This window comes from Protopterus annectens, chromosome 6.part0 (assembly GCF_019279795.1).
Source record: "Protopterus annectens isolate FY-2018-M chromosome 6.part0, PAN1.0, whole genome shotgun sequence".
Lineage (NCBI taxonomy): Eukaryota > Metazoa > Chordata > Ceratodontiformes > Protopteridae > Protopterus > Protopterus annectens.
In genome coordinates, this window is record NC_056737.1 from 987,526,376 (window position 1) to 987,545,445 (window position 19,070).

The 19,070-nt window shown below is 40.3% G+C and overlaps 1 protein-coding gene across 1 annotated transcript in view; it reads left to right on the plus strand.

The window, feature by feature from the left end:
- Positions 1 to 19,070, plus strand: part of LTBP2 (latent transforming growth factor beta binding protein 2) — a 3,457,946-nt gene that overhangs the window by 637,532 nt on the left and 2,801,344 nt on the right. The gene's annotated exons all lie outside the window — the stretch shown is intronic.

Here is a 19,070-nt window from a genome sequence, read left to right on the forward strand (position 1 = left end):
GAACCCACATGGTGAGAGTTGCAGACTCTAGGTCTGACTCTAAACCGGTTTGAAGTGGCATCCCCCAGGGCTCAGTCCTAGGACCCCTCCTGTTCGGTATATACTTCTCAGAGGTGCAGGCAAGCACTGGAGGGCTTTGGCTGACCAAGTTCACAGACGAATGCAAACTAGGGGCCATAATTGATTCTCCGGCTGACACAGACACCCTCCAGAAGGGTCTCACTGAGACGGATACCTGGTGCCAAAATCATGGCCTCAAGCTGAATGCGAAAAAGTGCATAGTCATCCCCTTTGGAAAAAACAAAGTACCTGCAAACTACCACATAGGTGGTAGTCCCCTAAATACAGAAAAAGTAATAAGGGATCTGGGGACCCAAGTAGATAGCAATCTCTCCTTTGATAATCATATTGCCAAGGTGGTTAGAAAATCCTTCTACGTGGCCCACCTAATCTCAAAAAGGGTCTCATCCAGAACAAAGGAGGTTATTGTGCCTCTCTACTCATCACGTATTAGACCCATTATAGAATACAATGCCCCATTTGGGATGTACCTTACAAGACACCTGCAACAGCTGGAAAGACCACAAAAGTACCTCACCAAGAGGATTACTGGCCTCAAACAGATGACCTATGCAGCATGACTAAAGAAACTCCAGCTGTACTCGGTTGCATACCGCTTACTCAGAGGTGATCTCTTCTTGACATACAAGGCCATGTCCAACCCATAATTGATGGATATGCTCCACCTAAAAAAAAACAAATCCCTGAGAGCCACACACTCTAGAGATATAAACCTTACCACAATGATAAATAGGATGTGCTGAAGGGATAGATTACTGACCCAGAGACTCCACATGCTTTGGAACAAGATTCCAATATACATCAGGCAGAGTCCCTCACTAGCACTCTTCAAGACAAACCTTGATGGGTGGAAGGGAAACAGAAAATGTATCCAGGGGATCACTGCAGTGGCTCTGCTGGACAGAGGAGCAGGGAACTAATGACTCTGTTGGTCAGAGGCACAGGGAACTAATCTAAGGGGGTGGCAAAAGCCAACACACTCTGGCTAGGCTTAGCCTAGTACTTACCTATGAACCTATCAACCTAACTCCCTTGCCCAACATTTCCTAGAATTTATAAACTCAAATGCCCTGGATCAACTGGTCAACACTCCCACTGGAGGTGACAACATATTGGACTTGGTCATCACCAATATGGGCAATCGGTGTTCCACACTGGATGTCAACCCCTCACTGGTTAGATCTGACTATAAACAAATCACTTTGGATAGCCACATTCCACCCCCAGCCCCGGACAAGGAAACCACCATGGAAAACTTTTCAAAAGCAAACTTCACGTTACTTAAGACCGAGGTGGAAAGTTTCAAAGGCCCCATGCTAAAGGATAACGCTGTCCAAGCTGCAAAATCCTTTACTAATTCATTCTGTGGGCACCTACAAGAATGCATGGATCATGCTATCCCAAGCAAAACCAAGACTCACTCCTCCAAGAAAAGGAAACCAGTCTGGTGGACCCCTGCCATAAACAAGCTATGGCCTAATGGTTAAGGTGTTTGCCTTACAAACACAAGGTGCAGGGTTTGAGTCTCACAAGGGATAATTGGCTAGGCTTAAAATGGCTCACAAGGGCAGTTAGCCTAGTACTAATCTATGAAGTCTATGAAGTCCTACAATAGAAGGAGGAAACTAGTACAGAAAAGAGTAAAATCCCAAGAAGGGAAGACATCCCTGATCAGTATCAGCTAGAAATTACGATCCCTCATAAAATCATCCAAAGTGAGCTTTGAAAGAAAAATTGCCAAGGACTCCAAAGATAACCACAAGGCATTCTTTAGCTATGTCAAGAATCTAAGTGGCAATGCTCAGATCTGCTCGGAGGTAGTGCAGAATGGCACAAAATACACTGAACCGACCGATATCGCCAACATCCTGGCAGACAGGTTCAGTGCAAACTTCACCCCCTCTCACCCCAAAAGGGCCCATAACCATCCCAGAAGAATGTAGAGCCCCTGAAATCACAGATAGGTTGAAACAGCCCTCTCCAAATCCATAAACGCAGCATCAGTGGGGCCGGAAGGTGTCCCAGGTTATGTCCTACACGAGCTCAAAGATGAACTAACCCTTCACCTAAACACACTGTTCAAACTCAGCCTCTGCACTGGCTTTGTACCCATAGAGTGGTGCATAGCAACGGTTATTCTGGTCTACAAAGGTGGAGCCACAACAGACCCCGGGAACTATTGCCCTATAAGCCTGACTAGCTTGGTCTGCAAGGCTATGGAGCTCATCATCATGGAACTTGTTGACAGAGACATTGGGAACCTCCAAACACTGGACCCTACCCAGTTTGGTTTTGTTAAGGGCAGATCATGCCTCCTAACCCTGGTGGACTTCTTTGAGACAGTTACCAAGACTATAGATGAGGGAAAGGTGGTACACACAGCCTACCTAGACCTCACAAAGGCCTTCAACGCCATTCCCCATTCTGGTAATATAGACAAGCTCACCAGCCTGAACATAATCCCCCCTATGTCACAAGATGGGTTGCCAACTGGCTCATGAACAGAACCCACATGGTGAGAGTTGCGGGAGCTAGGTCCAACTCTAAACCAGTTACAAGTGCCATTCCCCAGGACTCAGTCCTAGGACCCCTCCTGTTCGGCATATACTTCTCAGAGGTACAGGCAAGCACAGGAGGACTATGGCTGACCAAGTTCACAGACGACTGCACACTAGGGGCTATAATTGACTCGCTGGCATACACAGACATCCTACAAAAGGATCTCACTGAAATGGATACCTGGTGTCAAAATCATGGTCTAAAGCTAAATGCCAAAAAGTGCATAGTCATCCTCTTTGGGAAAAACAAAGTACCCACAAAATATCACATAGGTGGTAGTCCCCTAAATACGGAAAACGTAATAAGGGATCTGGGGACCCAAGTAGATAATCTCTCCTTTGATAATCACATTGCCAAAGTGGTTAGAAAATCCTTCTATGTGGCCCACCTAATCACAAAAGGGTTCGCATCCAGATCAAAAGAGGTCATTGTGCCCCTCTATTCATCACTCATCAGACCCATCATAGAGTACAATGCTCCATTTGGGATGTACCTTACAAGACACCTACAACAGCTGGAAAGACCACAGAAGTACCTCACCAAGAGGATCACTGGCCTCAAATAGATGCCCTATGCAGCTCGACTGAATAAACTCCAGCTGTACTCGGTTGCATACCGCCTACTCAGAGGCGATCTCTGCCTGACATATAAGGCCATGTCCAACCCAGAATTGATGGACATGCTCCACCTAAAGAAAACCTTATCCCCTCCAGCCACATGCTCTAGGGATCTAAACCTCACCACAACAATAAATAGGATGTGCTGGAGGGATAGATTCCTGCCCCAGAGACTTTCCATGCTTTGGAACAAGATTCCAATCTACATTAGGCAGAGCTCCTCGCTAACTCTCTTCAAGAGAAACCTTGACAAGTGGATGGGAAACAGAAAGTTTTCCCCGGGGATCACTTCAGTGGCTCTGCTGGACAGAGGCAAAGGGAACTAATCTAAGGGGGCGGCGAAAACCTACACATTGTGACAAGGCTTACAAATGCCTTCAGGCAGATAGCCTAGTACCTACTTATGACCCTATGAACCTACATATATATATATATATATATATATATATATATATATATATATATATATATATATATATATATATATATATTGGGAGTAATGGTATAGAAGTCACGCATACACACACACACACGCACTTATATATACATATACATATATATATATATATATATATATATATATATATATATATATATATATACACACACACACACACATATTGGCAGTGATGGTATAAAAGTCATGCGTACACATACATGCACACACACTTTTATATATATATATATATATATATATATATATATATATCTATATTGGCAGTGATGGTATAGAAGTCGTGCATACACATACATGCCCACACACTTTTACATGTATAAATATATATATTGGCAGTAATGGTATAGAAGTCGTGCATACACATACACGCACACACACTTATATACACTATCAGTTGGTCAACATATACAGATGGTCAACAGGTATGCTACATCAACAATCCTTAGGTGGGGGAACATTCCCTTTCCCTGGGGATTGTGCAACTTCTGAGTAGCAGGGGGTGTAGTGGGCATACCCTCTGTGATGCCCCTGCATTGGCCCAGTAATGAAAGAGCCTCAATCCTCACCACTAACACCAGTGAGAGACGTGCACATTGGGAGGATGACAAGTACACACACAGTAAAGTACAATTTTTCTTAAGAGCACATAGAGATCACAGTCAGTCTGGGGCTGGTTTCTCCCTCTCTCTCTCCAGATCTCCAATAAGACTCTCCACTGGCACAGCTATAGGTTGAGATCTCAGCTGAGTGGTTAAGCCAAAACCTCCAGCACCCTCTCTGTCCAACCAGTGCTTCGTGTCCCTGTCCAAATAGCTGACACACACACACACACACACACACACACACACACACACACACACACACACACACACACACACACACACACACACACACACCTACACACACACACTTTGAGATTTGATATATATACAAACACAGAGACACTCCTGGGAAAGGCTGGCACAGGTTTACTAGCTATGCCCCTTCTGTCCAGACTAAAAGGTAGTGCCACCTGCCACCAACTACTCCTTATCAGCTATTATAAGGCCCTTCCCAAAGGGGTGAACAATTTTACTGTGTAATGTTGCTATTATCCAAATGGTTAGTGTGACCAAACCTTTAAGGCTGTTTAAGAGTAGCCTGTACAGAGTCACCAAATACATATGCAAGTACACTAAGAGCTTAAATATCTCTAAACAAACCAGCCACAATTAAAAGGTTTATATTTAATAATAAATAATAAAAGCACAGACAATACACAATAACTGAACACAGCGACAACAGAGTTCAGAATCACAGGAAATACCTTAAAACAACATTACAGGACAGTCTTACATAAATACAGAAAACATCTAGACTGATCTTATTATATTCCTGTCCATCTCTAAGATAAATACTATGATCTAACTCTTACTTACAGAACCAGGCAAGTGCTGATTGGATGTTTACAGGTCCAAAGACAAGATACAAAATGTACAGACTCACTGAGATAGTTCTTAAATTACTATCGAACATTTCTGTTGGGTTATCTCATATTACATCATTCTTTGTCATCTCTGTGTCAGAAATACTTACCCTCAGAGGTTGCCTGGAACTGGAAGTCATAAAACTAGTTAAACACTTTTACCCTTGAAACCTGTAATTATTTCTGTTTTCAGACAGTAGTAAGCATTTTTATTTGCAGACATTCTGCCTCTTTGCTGTATTAACTAACTTTAAAGCACATTGTAATAATCTTTACTTATTTTCTCAGAGTTTCCAGTTTAACTCTGTATGTCCCAACTACTATTATGAAAACAAATATTTACACAGGCATATAGTCCATATACATTTCTGCTCTTCTCCAGCAGGGTGCACTGTGGTTAAATTTTTGAAGCTCAGCACATAGCATACAGTTTACTTACATTTGTAAGACAAGGCTATGGATCATAGTAATATTTACAAATGACATAGGATTATTTACAAAATTCTAGCTAGCTGGGCTGGCAGCATTTTGGTTTGTCACACCCCCTAAATGAGGGGGGGGGGGGTTATGCCCTCATGCAAAAAAAAAAAACAGTGTTTTTTTTGTTTGTTTTCATGTGGCGAGGATTTTCCTGGGCATGCACAGTTGACTCTCAACTTCTGCATTGTTGACCTTTTGTGGTTTGTAGTCTTGCTATTGACATTTTACTCTGTTGACCAAAGTAAGAAATGTCATATGTACGTGTGTGTGTGTGTGTGTGTGTGTGTGTGTGTGTGTGTGTGTGTGTGTGTGTGTGTGTGTGTGTGTGTGTGTGTGTGTGTGTATACATGTATAAATATATATAATGTAGGAAAAATGGAAAAAAACTATGAAAAAGATGGCGATAAAATGTTAGTAATTGTATATACGTCATGCATGCATGCACATATATGTGCAGACATCCATTTACATAAGTATGGATATATATATATATATATATATATATATATATATATATATATATATATATTTATGTATATACACACAGATACACACACACACAAATACACACACACACACATCTATATACATATATATATATATATATATATACATATATACATATATATATGTTGTGTGTGTGTGTGTATATATATATATATATATATATATATATATATATATATATATATATATATGCACCCCCCCCCCCAGACAGCATAAATTCTGCTAGATATATTGCAGTGCAGTTTAATGAATGCCTCTACCTGAAATGAATGAAAATTACTTCACTGGACCCAGAATCACTGAGAACAGTGTGGTAAAAATGTATCACAATGAAAACACTAAACATTAACTACTGCTATATCTTGAAAGATCTGTAAAGAGGGTCACACACAACTTAAAATAAAAAAAAAAATGTCTTGCAAGCATGGGGAACCTCCCTGATCCCTTCCCACACATACACAGTTACCTAGCAACTCTGAAGTTTAAAAGCCTTGGGGAGAGGGGCTCACAAATATTTCCTCTTCCTCTCATTTTTGTATTTGGAATTGTTTGCAGAAAAATGTTGAGTGTGGGTGGGGGTCAAGAGTATACTAAAAGCCATTTCTATGTGTGGCCACACTGTGCATTTTAATTTACATTCATACTGATCACTTCAGGATCTGCCTACTGCAGTGTTATGCACATGGGTTTCTGTAAGTTTGGCTTCAGTGAAATAATTTGTACTATTTAAGAAGACCACATAACACAGATTACAGACTTTATGAATGGGTCCTGAAGGAGTAACTAAGGCCATAATCACCTTGTCAGGCTGCCAAAAAAAAGTTTAAAAAAGGATATGACATGGTATATTTAGCATACCCCGGTTACGTTTTTAGAGGAAAACCCACACATTTTAATACAGTAGCCATAAATTATAACACTTCCCCTGCACATATGGGCTGTCTGACAATGGCCAGGTCTGACAAAATGCAGTCAGAAACTGTTTATGGTTGCATCCTCTGTTGCCAGTTCTACTGCCATTTTGTTGTTATTATTATTATTATTATTATTATTATTAATAATATTATTATTATTGTTGTTGTTATTATTATATTATTATTGCTATTATTATTATTATTATTGTTATTATTGTTATTATTATTATCATTGTTATTATTGTTATTATTATTATTATTATTATTATTATTACTATTATTATTATTGCAATACTATTATTATTCTGTTGGGGTGGGGTAAGTTTAAAGGAGAGAGGTTTAGGCAGAGATGGCTAGAATAAAAATGCAGAACTAATTAACCCTTTAGAATAATGTACTGTAACTCACATTTCTGTCTGATATATTATCTACAAAAGAGTTTTATAGTATGTCACACACAGTAAAGGCTCTGGTTGGCCAGGGTCTTTTGATGTTTTGACCTATGAGTCGTTTCTACTTACTGTGAAATTTAGAAAAGGTTAGTCATCCAGATGGTGCCTCTGGGTAAGCCTCTGAAAAATGCATGTTCATATGGTAGATTTAATTGACTGACAAAAACGTTAATTTCTTTAGAAAGGTGTTAAGGGCTTATTCATAGAAGTTACTAGGCTTACTGCCCAGGCAGCCACTGTGATGTGTGGCCCAAATACCTAGTTACCCCTAAGGGGACTGTCTGGTTTAGTGACTTCGTCAGGATCACAGAGTAGACATTGAGGGATGAGGGAATCAAACCCTGTACCAAATCACAGAGCCTTAACCCTTTGTGCCAGCTGCCAGAGACTCAAACCTCACTGCTACAGTACTTGCAAACAAACTAATAAATAAATTACATCATTTTGCATGCTTTTGCATTTTTTACTGATTTATTTGTGCTGTTTTTTTCATACCTGAGTAATTATATAATTCATGAGGGGCCCACTTCATTTATGACCTGAGCCATACTGACAATAGAACATATTGTATCACTTTGTTGTTTAGTAATACCATGTATGGACATTTAAGATGGTTTTTGAAACTGTGCATCTGACAAATGCCTGAACATATGGCAGCCTGATTGGCTACAGTTATGTGCTAATGGTAGAATAGCTGATAATGATACTCATTACTTAAGTGTGTTCATTTTTAAAGGCTAGGAAAAAACTTCTGAGGTCTGCAGTGCACTTCTGGTTAAGTTGAGTTGAAGTTTTGGGTCCTGTCCTGCATAGTATGCAGTAATATCTGTCAAGAAACTGATAAAAGATCTTTGCTAAAAGGTCATTATGCTAATGGTCAAGGGCTAAGGTTCCATGCCATGTGTCTTCAGAGTAGAACATGCAAAAGGAGTTTTAATGGCCAATCTTTTTTGCTTCTTTTACACACACACATGCATACACATCACTGAAGAAGGCATAAGAAACTCCTGAGACCAAACATCTGTATTTGATTTGAAAAGTGAGGGCCTACTGTTAGGCTTTGCATTGTTTTCCTTGAACAATGCGCAGAGTCTCTGACCTTCACTCTTCCTTTTCCAGAAGGTTTGGAAAAAAGCCAGCAACTTTTCTCTCTGATTAGCAGCTTGCTTTAAGTCCTCGAAAAAAAGCACATGGAAGCAAGAACATTATCGCTGTTTCTGAATATTGTTTTGTTTCGTCAGTGAAACAGCTGTATCTGCATGTAAAGTTCTAGACTGCAGATAAGGGGGTGAGAGAAGGGAAACATTGTAACAGATTACACGATTACATATTGACGTGTGTCTACCAGTGACCTGGCTGGCTCACATCGGCAGTTCACTCCACTTCCGACTTTTGTTTTAACATTATAACCTAAAGAAAAATGTTAACCACTTGAAAGACTGGTATCCCAGTTTATGACAAGGACATGCTCAGTTTTACACTAGTGAAACTCAACTCTGAAAAAAAGAGTTTGTTTTTAGTTTTGGAATCATATTCAACAACACTGAGTAAAAACTAGTTTTATCTTTTCATGTGCATTTCCTACCAAGTCTAGGAGATTCCTAAGTACTGGGAGAAAACCTGTTGTGGAAGGTGAAAGGCAGAAGTATACTTTGTTATTAAATTCGACATGAATTTTAAAGATGGCTTCTACAGATTAGTCAAGACAGACATTATAGAACTACCGTTTCAGCATGGTTATATCGTGCAATAGCTTGTTTTTACACTAAGAAATATTTGCTATAACTGAAGACAGCACCTTAGGTGTAAAAAAAATAGCGTAATACTAATGCATATCAATTGCAAGGTGTGTGTTGTACTGAAATAATGTCAAAGTAGGCGGTTGGGTGCAAAGCCCAATGTCAGGTATAACCATGAGAATCAGGACTGATGCTATCCCAGTGACACACATGCCGAAAAGCACTTTTATTAGTATTGTTGTTATTATTAAACTAGAAATGCTGTTATTTAAATATGCATTGTTAATCTTTTTAAATTTGTAATCTTTTTTTCTTTTTGTAAAAGTAATGTTTTATAAAATTACTTGCATTTTATGTTGCAAAACAGGGCCATCCAACCTTTTTAGCTCAAGGGCAACTTACCATACAGTTTAGGGGCCACTTTACACACATGGCAGGGTTGTGGGTGGGAGGCACATTATCATGTCCAACATGTATTTGTCCAGTCAAAACAGTTTTTTGCAGGACATACTGAGGGACAGATAAAATGCTTTGTTGGTCCAGATTATGGCCCTAGGGTCACCTGTCCGACAACCCTGGAGAATATTTAAAAAACAAAACATAAAAAAATAGGAAGTGTCAGAAATGAATGGCATCTCACAAAACTATACATAACAGCAACAGAGCTGTTTTATTTTTTATTTTTTGGCATCATGGACCAACGTAACTGACATCTTCAACACCTTTACCCAGGTGGTCCATTTGTTTCACTGGAATGACAGCCAACCATTCCAGAGGTAGACAAGTGTCCTTTGACCCATTTGCTCCTGTCCATTGTTCCTAATTACCCTATTCATTCCCATTATAGTGAGAGTGAAGTTGTACTGCATGGACCAGATTTCAGACCCCTCAAAATGGCCTCCATTCTAGCACCCCCCCCCTTGTGGTGACTCTCTTTGAGCACCTTGTATGTGCTGCCTTGGGAAACATGCTGTGCATGACGACTTCCCCTGCTCTGTTGGTTTAATACCTAGTGCTTCCTCTAGGTGTCACCCAAGTGGCGAGTCAGTGGATCCCTCCAGGATGGCCACTTGCCCCACCCTGAAGACAGCTGTTTGTATTCATGATAATTTTACTTTGAAGGAGCAGCTGAGCATCTTGCTTGTTGCATACTGGTAACAGCCTTGTTGGTAATGGATGCTTATAGTCTTACAGCCTTGTTGGTAATGGATGCTTATAGTCTTATGTCTTTTTTGTCAGATTTTTGTGGTTTTATAGGTACAGTGATTCTTGCCTACCACAAGCGTAACATGGCTCTGAGAAATGTTGGTTATGGTTCTGTGATGTACCAAGGTATCATCAGAGATTGTGGCTCAAATATTCTGTTAAGTTTCATCATTCCTAAATACCATGCTGTAATTATAGAATAACGTACTGCAGGGTGTTTTTTATTATACTTTCATGCTTCATTTCTACTGTGAGATACAAGACAAACCATGTGCCTTACAGAGTCGAGAAATATTCTTTTTTATGTAATTTCTCGCTCATTATTTACTTTCTGTGTTACCGATTGTCTCCCATCTCCACCACTGTAGTGCTAATTAAGAGTAATAATTAGCTTCATTGGAGTACAGGCAGCAAACCTCTCAACCTCTCAGCTCAAGAAATTTGGACAAAGCCCAACAAAATGGGGGGGGGGCAAAAATAGGGACCCCATTTTAAATATTGCTTGTAAAGACTTAGAAAGTTTCTAGAATAACAGGATTTGTGTTAGCATGCATTTTCTGGAGGATATAAACTCAAATACATGTAATTTTTTAGTGACTTTAATCCTTAAATCATCCCAGTGATTTGTCAAAAAACACAGTGTTTAGGAGGAAAAATCCAAAAATATGAGAAAAAAAATCTGGACATTCTGCAAAAAATCTGTACAGTTGAGAGATATGAGTCAGGCAGTGCAGAGAGTATTTGAAGCAAAGTTAAAATAGCAGATAATGAAGAAGTAAAGCCGAGAGTAAAACCAAACTTCTTATAAGATGTGAACTTTTTATTCTAACAATTAGCAAAACGTGTGAGGCAGTTTAATCTCTGCCATACATGAGATTTCATCAGAATATTGAAAACCCTACCTTCTCACTTTAAACAATAACTTCTCATTGTACAGTAAATGCAAACTAGTGCATCACATGACAATGAAAAGTCATTAATTGTTAGATAAATGTGTATCATTTTTAAGACCAATAAAAGTTAATAGTAAAACATGTTTAGCATGTTATACAAACCATATCCAATTGAAACAAACGAAGGACATCCTATTAAAGCTATGCTATACATTTTAAGGTGCTTCTAATACTGACACGTTCAGTTAAGCGGGGGGGGGGGGGGTGAAAAACATTAAGTTTAATTCACTAATAAAATTCTTCACATTCTAATTCTCTGCCCAATGTGTCTTCCTAATCTATCAGTAACAATGAGCAAGAGGTTTTTGTCTCAATTACGGCACGACTTAAATATATAGAAGCCAATGTCATTTTTCTCTATATCGGCATCTTTAAAATATCAGAATTACATTCTGTGCTATAGACCAGTTGGTACATTCAGTATTGCTGGTAAGATTTGTTGGTCATTATTTTTGAATAATGTGTTCAAATTTATTCTCCTTTTCTATTATTCATCTTTCTTAAAAGTCTTTGATTTTGCCTCATATTCGGGTAATTTATTTATTGTCATTTGTTAACCGGGTTGGTCCAGCTGAGTCAATGGCCTGCTTACAGTGGAGACCTGAGGAGAAAAGCTCCGATTACAATCATTCAAGAAAAAAAATTACAGCACAATAAGAATTTATACAAAAAAAGATGCTAACACAAACAGTTTTGTACAAGTTTTTGTATAAATGTATATATATATACAGTACCAACAAGATGATGTGGATGCAAAGAAGAAAAAAACGATTATTTACTAGTAGTGAGAGCTGGTATGTTTTGCTAAGAAGAGGGACAAGAAGAGAAGAAAGAGAAAGATGGTCGAGCTAGAGAGGGCGGGAGCGGGTGTTCGGTAGCGAGTGCTTGAGTGCTAGTTTGAATTGGGACTTACGGGGATACTTCTTATATTATGAGGAAGGGGGTTCCAGGGGTGAGCTACTGAGTGTTTATATAATGACTTGCCAATAGTTTTTGATGGCTTGTACATGTCCAGAAGATGTTTGTCTGATGAACGGAGCTGATGTCGGGGGTTATATTGTGATACAATATTAGGGATAGAGGGGCAGTAAGTGGGGTTATAAGGAATTGAGTGTATTATATGCAGTTGTGGAAGGAGAAGTTGTTTTGGGAATTCAGGCCACTGCAAAGATTTAAGGGCAAGGCAGTGGTGGGATTTATAGGAGAGGTTCGTGGCAAATGTAGCTATTTTATTATCGTTTTGTTCTGTTTCGCTGACAAGAGAAGACTGAAAGTTAGTAAAGACCGGAGCTGCATACAGAAGAGTGGGTAAGAGGAGAGATAAGGCTAGGGAGGGTTTTGAGGAGGGAGAAAGAAATCTGTGATTTTGGTACAGGAGGCCAAGTTTTTGGTGTTTTTTTTTATACATTAATTGATATGTATGTCGAATTTTAGTTCACCATTGATGGTGACACCAAGTAATTTGGTGTGTGGTTCGGGTCTTATGGTGGTGCTATTGAAGTGAAGGAAGTAATGTAGAAAGAGGATTTTTGTTGTGCAAGGTTTTTAGGAAGGAATAGCAGAAGTTTAGTTTTTTGGGGGTTTAATATTAACTGATTGTCAGTGAGTCAGGTCTCAATGGAAGTGAAACTGTCTTGGGTACGAGAAAGGAGTTCAGGGATGCTGTGGGCAATGGTAATGAGGGTGGGGTCATCAGAATATTGTAAAAGGGTTGAGAGGTTATTAGCAGAATGGAAGTTGTTAGTAAAGATATTGAGTAAGAGAGGACCCAGGATAGAGCCTTGGGTAACTCCAGTGTTGATGGGCAGAAAAGAAGTGATGGTTTGCCAGCATATAAATTGTAATCTGTTAGATACGTAACTAGAGAACCAGGGTATAGAGGGGAGAGAAAGATAAAGGTCCGAAAGTTTAGTTAACAGTTTAGAGTGGGAGACAGTATCAAAAGCCTTGGAGAGATCCAGGAAAAAACAGGAGAGAAGTAACTTGCTATCATGGGCTTCTGCCACTGTTTGGGTGAATGAGTGGAGTGCGGTAGATGTACTGTGATGGAGTCTAAAACTATGCTGGGTGGGAGTTAGGAAATTGTTTTCAAGCAAGTGTTTAAGTAGCTGGGAGTGAATGCATTTTTCAAGTATCTTGGAAAGTCGGGATAGTATAGCTATAGGATGATAGTTTGAGTGGTCAGTGGAGTTACCGCCTTTGTGGAGAGGGATTATGTAAAAGGATTTCCATATGTCAGGAATGAGAGCCTCGGTGATAGAGTGATTAATAAGTATAGAAACAGGGTAGGCGATAGAGCTGGCTGCAATTTTAAGGAAGTGAGAAGGTAAATTGTCTACAGAGGGTGAGCAAAGTTTGAGTTTATTCAGTTGGGATTTAATAAAAGAAGTGGGAACAGGTTGTAAGGAGAAAATAGAGGAAAATGATTTACGAGGTAGAGGCTGAGAAGAAGCAGTGGGACTGTGCTGAGTTAGTCTTTAAATTGTTTCTATGAAATTGTTTAATAGGGTAGCAGTTTCTGTGGCAGTATTGAGAGGGAAGGGGTTGGGTGGTAGGAGGGCTATTGGGTGGAGAATTCTATTAATGGTGGACCAAAATTTCTTAGGGGTAGTATGTGGGCTGCAGTGGTTGGAAGCAAAAATGATTTTTTTATCTTTGATGATAAGTTTTTTGCATGTGTTTCTAAGTTCTGTGTAATGTTGGAGTAGGGTTGGAGTTTTATTTTTGACCCGAGTTTTCCAAGCAACATCCCTCGGATGCATAATAGAGCATGTTTGCTTAGTGAGCCATTCTGGATGGGGCCATTTTGTTCAGTAAGAATATCGTGTTGAATGAAGTAACAGCATCATTAAGGGGAGGGGGGGTTATAAATGAAGGTCCAGTTGATGTCGGACAGTGTGGAGTTAAATTTGTCTGGGTCAAATTGAGTCAAGTTACAATGTTCTCTGTAGATGTGTCCTTTGGGTGTCTGTTGAGATATCTATGGACGCAGGTAGGGGAAGGGTCACTTCTGTTGAGATATCTATGGACACAGGTAGGGGAAGGGTCACTTCTGTTGAGATATCTATGGACGCAGGTAGGGGAAGGGTCACTCAAGGAATTGGGAAGTATGCCAGGGTTGTGACTGACACAAGGGTCAGAAATAAGGATCCAGTCTAAGATGGAGCCAGAGGTGGTGTTATTGTTGGTTCTGGTAGGGGAAGATGTGAGTTGGTGGAAGCCATACAGATTGAGGCTATGACTAAGGGAAGAGGAGGAGAGTGAAGACCAATCAGTATTAACATCACCAACTATGATGCTTTCACATGGAATGTTTAGGGTGAGCCAGGAGAGAAAGTTTTCAAGACTAGGGATGTTGCCACCTGGGGGGATATAGATGGGTATGATGGCAACATTTTTATGGGGGTGTAGATGGTAGGTAACAATGAGGATTTCTGCAGGAGCAAAGATGGGTAAAGAGGTTGAGAGTGGAGAGATATTAAGTTGGTCAGAGTAGGGGATGCCAGCACCCACACCTCTCTTATTTGCTCTGTCTACCCGAAAGATGTTGTAGCCTGGGGGTAAGATTTCAGAGTTAGAGATGTGAGGCTTTAACCAGGTTTCAGAGAGGGTTAGGATATGGGGGGAGTTAAAGCAGATCCAGGAGTGCGATTCTGTAGTTTTGTTTCCGATGCTTTGGATGTTCAGAGAGAAAATAGTTAGGGATTTAGGTGGGTGAGTATGGAACTGGGGAGGAGACTGTGGGGGTGAGGAGGTGGGATAATGTTGGTTAAGGGTAGAGATGGCTGGCCCTGCACTGGGATGGATGTCTCCATCCAAGAGAAGAGTATCAAAGAAAGAAAGTAAAAAGGAGAGAGGGTCTACAGTAGGGGGAGTTCTAGGCTTTATGCAAGTAGAAAGAGATACATTTGGATATGTTTTCATCATAACGAGGTTGGAGGGGAGTATAGGAAATAGGTAAGGAGATTAGAAATGTGTGAGGGTTGTTTTGTGAGTAGAGACAGTAAGAGAGAGTAGGTGCCAGGAGTGGGGTACTGAAGTGATGTATGGTATGTGATAGATAGCGCTAGAAGGAGGAGAAGGGGGATCGTAAGATAGTGGGGGACATATTGAGGAAAGTGTTAGGTGACAGTTGAAGAGTAGCAGTAAAGGTGTTATGTCTGTTGGATAGTAAAGTTGGGAAGCAGGGACATAATAATTTGGATAGGGTGGATTGGTAGAGGTAGAGTGCAGGAGGGGTGTAGTGTGAAAAAAGGAAGGGCAGAAAAGTAGTAGGGGGTAGTGGCTGATTGGAGAACAGAGGCAATTGGGTGTCTCAGGGAATTGGTCAGGGTCTGTTGTGGGCAGGGAGTGGAGACTATAAATCAAATGAAAGTGGGGGTGGGTGGAAATGGGACTAGGGTAGGGGAGCGGAGTGAGCCCGAGTGTAGCGAGGGCAAACGGAGTGGGATTAGCCCGGCTGGGAGCAGGACAAGATGAAAGAAAAACAGTCAGGTAGGTCGGGGGAGGCAATCCTAGTTAAGAGGGAATTTGGTACTATTGCAGGTCAGGAGACTAATCAGGTATAAAGTAAGGCATTCTAGTGTAGGAGACCTGTCTGTATGCTGGTTTTACACAGCTTTATATTAAAAGAAAATGCTGTTTTTTAACTAAGGAGTTAATACAGGTGAGCCAGCAACTGACTTGGGTGCTCAAGCGCCTGAGAGAATAGTATAAACCCCAAAGAAGAAGCAGCTCCAAGAGATATGGGAGCTGAAGAGTAATCAGACCCTAGGCAATACTGCCACCTAGTGGCAGAATGGATGCATTGTTACAGAAGGAGAGAATTAAAATTAAGGAAAAGAAGTCAATGCAGAAAAAAGGGGTAAGTGGTAGGGAGAGTGAAAAAAGGACAGATATGGGTGTGGGGGGCTCAGAGTGTGTGCAGGCTGCAATAGTCAAATGCAGTTACACAAAAGGTAAATGTTAAATAACAGTAGGCAAACACACTAAAACACTGTAAGGGAGAGCCTCCAGGTCCATACTGTTGTTTGCTAGTGTTCCTCGGAGCTCAAATGCTGTGGAAAGTGGTGCGGAACCAGTTGAGGGAGGCTGAAATGTGTTCAGGCAGTGATGATGCTGTAATAAGAAAAAGAAGAGGTACAGAACAAGCGTTAATGCAAAAACTGGCCAACAAGTAAAGCTGATAGTGTTTGGCAACTATCGTAGGCAGGGAATGAAGCTAGACAGACAATTTAGATATGGTGGCATCAGGGAGAAAAACAGAAAATTAAACAGATGTACACAGATAGAGCTTGCTGTAACAAATGCAACCATATCCAAAATAAGTAAATATCCTGCTACTTGTGCTGCTAAATCTTTTGTTTGTGCGTCACTGCCACAATCAGACTTTGTGTTTGGTTTAAATGGCTCAAGAGAGCTTCTTTCTTCTGTAAATCAATCTTTTGTGTTTGTGGATCATCTGTTTGAGTGACAAACTTGTTTAGTGCCTGCCCTGCCATTTTTTTTGCCTTCTCATACTCTTTTGGACTTCAGATTGTGACAATTTGGACATTAGTGCTTGGAACATGTGATATAAGATAGGATGAGAAAGTATGTCATAAAATGCTAGAATATATGGGCTAGGAATCTGGCATAAATACAGGCTAAAAAAAATAGTTTAAGCTGCCATTGGATTTGGAAGAGGCACATGTGGCCATTACACACTGCACAACTGTTCAGCCCTGATTTGAACTGTGTTAACAGGAGTGGGGTAGTGGAGAAGGGTTGGGCTGGGAGACGGGAAGATTATGGTATAGGAATTCCAGGAATTCCTAAGTGTTGTAGATAAATTAACAGCAAAAATCCATGGTCACTTGACAAGCAAAACATCAGTAGAAGTTATTTACAGCTGCTATCTGTAAGATTTTGTACTTCTAGAATATTTGTAGACAGATGAAATTTGCTACCTGATTCTGCTATAATTAGATTTTGTGATTTCTTTGTATCATTCTGTGTATTTTCAAAGGGCATGATTTCCATATATTTAGTATGCTTCTTACTCTCTTTTGTGTTGGCTTTTGTCATTCAAGCTGTTTTGAATACATTCCCTTTTGATTCTGCAGTGCAATAAATCCAGTTTTGCAGTTTGAGTAGAGAGACTATTCTGTTGGAAGGCCTGTCTCTGTTAGCAAGGGACTACCTTGAAATAATTACTGAAAAAGGAGATTTGGGCTGAAAATCATGAAGGGGAATGGAATACATTATGAGGAGAAACATAGATGTGTAAATATTAGAAAGTCACTCAGAAGACTGGGAGGTACAACTGGAATGGTGGAGATGAAGTAGTAAAGGATGGGGGAAAAGCCCAGATGGATGCCAGATGAAAGATGAGTGGTTCATAGCAGACTAGCAGAAATGCTGCCTCACTGACCAGGGAGCATACCTCTCAACTGTCCAGATTTTCACAGTATGTCCAGATTTTTGCATTATGTTTTGGTGTGTTCCACATACAATCTGTGTTTTTTTTGACAAACCACTGAGGATTGAAGTCACTAAATAATGACATACAGACTCCATGTCCTTTAGTAATGCATACTAACACAAATCTTGTTATTCTAGTAACTTTCTAGGTTTATAAGAGCATTATTTAAAATCTGTCCCTATTTTTGGGCCTTTGTACCCTTGTTATTTTAGGCTTTCTCTAGATTTCCAGTGCTAAGAGGTTGAAAGGTATGCTGGGTGAGGAGGCCACAGACTATATTACTTGAGCCATGGCCCAGGGATGTAATGTATGTTATCCGAGTGATTCAGAAACCTAGTATGGATAGCAGAAGATAAGAACAGGATACAAATTTGTGAAGCAGAGCTGTGTTGGAGCTGGCTACAACACTTAGGCTTCCTTGATCCACTAAGGGTCTTCCTCTAGCAATATTTCCATATGGTTGTAATGCTGCCTGTCACAAAGATGGACTCTATGTCAGACAAAGATGACTTGGTTACTATAACCTCCCCGTGTTCATTAGTTTCCTACCCATCATGGACTTCATTCCTTTTCTTATCTTGCCTGGTCCCTAATATGCGTCTCAAGGTTTCATATCTTTGTTAATTCTTTGTTTGTTGTCCAGTATGGAAAGCCAACAGCAGTTCTGCCAGTGCAAAAATGTGGTGATGTGTTGCGCTGTTTTGTTTGTGTTTGTGTCTTTCAGCTTTTCCCAGTTAGGGGTCTCCACAACGGAACTCCGGTCCACTAATGATTGGCAGTGGATTTTTTCATGCCGAGTTGCCAGCCCTGATGCACAACCTTCAACGAAGGTACGCCCATTCACGCATGTCTCCACGCAGAAGACGCTCTAGCTGAGAATCGAACCGGACAGCGTCTTACTGTGAGGCGACAACGCTACCGCAGCACAAAAACAAGACAATCAGCACTGCATCAGAGGCCTTAGTTGTAAATAACAAGGTTCACGGCTTCATAGTGTAATGGCGGTGGTGAGCATTTAAACATTACTGATTCAAGAACAATATGCTTTCTCTTTAAGTAAAGGTGAATTCATTAGAGCCCCCCCCCCCCACCCAGTAAACCTGTGAGTAGGTACAAGGATTAAACAATCAACTTACTTCTGTTGGTGTAAAATTTATTAAGGCCTTGGGATTTCTCT